A 3,081-nucleotide genomic window follows, 5' to 3' on the forward strand; every position below is an offset into this window, starting at 1 on the left:
GTCTGTAGAGGAGAGGTTTTGAGCCAATAATCTATCACTACTCTGTAGAGGAGAGGTTTTGAGCCAATAATCTATCACTACTCTGTAGAGGAGAGGTTTTAGGCCAATAATCTATCACTACTCTCTGTAGAGGAGAGGTTTTGAGCCAATAATCTATCACTACTCTGTAGAGGAAAGGTTTTGAGCCAATAATCTATCACTACTCTGTAGAGGAGAGGTTTTGAGCCAATAATCTATCACTACTCTGTAGAGGAGAGGTTTTGAGCCAATAATCTATCACTACTCTGTAGAGGAGAGGTTTTGAGCCAATAATCTATCACTACTCTGTAGAGGAGAGGTTTTGAGCCAATAATCTATCACTACTCTGTAGAGGAGAGGTTTTGAGCCAATAATCTATCACTACTCTGTAGAGGAGAGGTTTTGAGCCAATAATCTATCACTACTCTGTAGAGGAGAGATTTTGAGCCAATAATCTATCACTACTCTGTAGAGGAGAGGTTTTGAGCCAATAATCTATCACTACTCTGTAGAGGAGAGGTTTTGAGCCAATAATCTATCACTACTCTGTAGAGGAGAGGTTTTAGGCCAATAATCTATCACTACTCTCTGTAGAGGAGAGGTTTTAGGCCAATAATCTATCACTACTCTCTGTAGAGGAGAGGTTTTAGGCCAATAATCTATCACTACTCTGTAGAGGAGAGGTTTTAGGCCAATAATCTATCACTACTCTGTAGAGGAGAGGTTTTAGGCCAATAATCTATCACTACTCTGTAGAGGAGAGGTTTTGAGCCAATAATCTATCACTACTCTGTAGAGGAGAGGTTTTGAGCCAATAATCTATCACTACTCTGTAGAGGAGAGGTTTTAGGCCAATAATCTATCACTACTCTGTAGAGGAGAGGTTTTAGGCCAATAATCTATCACTACTCTCTGTAGAGGAGAGGTTTTTAGCCAATAATCTATCACTACTCTCTGTAGAGGAGAGGTTTTAGGCCAATAATCTATCACTACTCTCTGTAGAGGAGAGGTTTTAGGCCAATAATCTATCACTACTCTGTAGAGGAGAGGTTTTAGGCCAATTGAATATCATGCTGTCAAAATGTTATTACGCCTATTTCTACAGTAGCTCAACATAGCTATTTTCTCTCTCTCCCAAGGCGAGGCGTGTTAGGATTCACTATTTCAATATTTCACTAGTCTTAAGATGTTTACTGACTATCGTCCCCGAATTGTTTGCAGCGAAGAGGTGTGTTGCAAAAACAGCATCATATTTAGCAGGTGCTACTCTCTGCAACACGGCTGTCACTATTCCCTCGTGTCAATGTACTGCACCACAACAGCCGTTTCATATTGTAATGGCCCAGCTGTCAAACAGCAGGACTTTTTGACTCGGCGCCAAGCCTCTGACTCAATGTATTGGTGGGCCGTGTCTTTGGGCACTCTCCAAATCGATAAATCTCTCTCTCTCTCTCCTACTCTCTTACTTTTTTGTGCATGTTTTACTCTCTCTCGCTCTCCCCCCCACACACATACACACACACACTCTTTATATTTCTCTGGTGCCCTCTCTACTTGTCTTTTACTCTCTCCCCTCTCTTCTCTCTCTCCCCTCTCATTCTCTCTCCCCTCTCATACTCTCTCCCCTCTTCTCTCTCTCCCCCTCTCTTCTCTCTTTCCCTCCTCTTCTCTCTTCCCTCTCTTCTCTCTCTCTTCTCTCTCTCCCCTCTTCTCTCTCTCTTCTCTCTCTCCCCTCTCTCTCTCCCCATCTCTCTATCATGTCTTTTCTGATATGAAAGTGTACAAGTGGAAGTGCACTATTTTGACATGATGTCACTGGCGCTCTCCTCGTTGAATTAAATGCCCTTTCTCAAATGCCATGTTCAATATATCTCCTCTTTTAGATCATGTGAAGGAATGATAAATAGCCTGCTGTTTTAGAATGCATCCAAAATGGCACCCTATTCACTAGTCATGCACTACGTAGTGAATAGTGTGCCATTTTGGGATGTATCATTAGTTTGCCTCATCCTCCTGTGAAGCGCTTATCCAGACCGGGGTTCAAATAGTATTTCAAATCTTTTAAATACTTTGAGCAATCGCATTAACCTGCCTGGAGTGCCAGGTGCACTTTTGGGACTGTTCTATTAGTTTCATTGCAACAGGCAAACTCAATCAAGCTCAAATCAAACACAGCTGAAGTATTTGAAATTATTTCAAATAGTATTTGAACCCAGGTCTCCTCTTATCATATTCCGCACCGGCTCTTCTCTGGTAACGACTTTCTGTGCTCCAACTAACATTGACCTTTTCAAAATGTCTTTCTCTGTCGGTATTTATAGCCATTAGCTGTCTGGACACAGTGGACTGTGTTGAGAGCATTTTGAAAGGTGCTGGCCTGACTGGGAGAGCAAGAGCCCAACAGCGCTGGTCTTCGGATGGGATCAGCACCTGTGGGAGCATTCATTAAGCTCAATGTGACAAGAATACTGACATTGCTGTTTCCTAACTCTGGGTAGCTAACGCGGTACAGCACATACATGTTGGACATGCTAAAACACATTTGCTGAATTTGGACTCATCATCAGTGTCACGCCCTGATCTGTTTCACCTGTCCTCATCATTGTCTCCACCCCTTCCAGGTGTCGCTTATTTTCCCCAGTGTATTTATCCCTGTGCTACCTGTCTCTCTGTGCCAGTGTATTTATCTCTGTGTTTCCTGTCTCTCTGTGTCAGTGTATTTATCCCTGTGTTTCCTGTCCCCCTGTGCCAGTGTATTTATCCCTGTGTTTCCTGTCTCTCTGTGTCAGTGTATTTATCCCTGTGTTTCCTGTCTCTCTGTGCCAGTGTATTTATCCCTGTGTTTCCTGTCTCTCTGTGCCAGTGTATTTATCCCTGTGTTTCCTGTCTCTCTGTGCCAGTGTATTTATCTCTGTGTTTCCTGTCTCTCTGTGCCAGTTCGTCTTGTATGTTCCAAGTCAACCAGCGTTTTCCCATTCTCCTGCTTTTTGCATTCTCCTTTTTCTAGTCCTCCCGGTTTTGACCCTTGCCTGTTTCTGGACTTAGTACCCACCTGCCTGACCA

Source organism: Oncorhynchus mykiss, chromosome 28, assembly GCF_057628025.1.
Source record: "Oncorhynchus mykiss isolate SJ-2025 chromosome 28, ASM5762802v1, whole genome shotgun sequence".
In the NCBI taxonomy this organism is placed as follows: domain Eukaryota; kingdom Metazoa; phylum Chordata; class Actinopteri; order Salmoniformes; family Salmonidae; genus Oncorhynchus; species Oncorhynchus mykiss.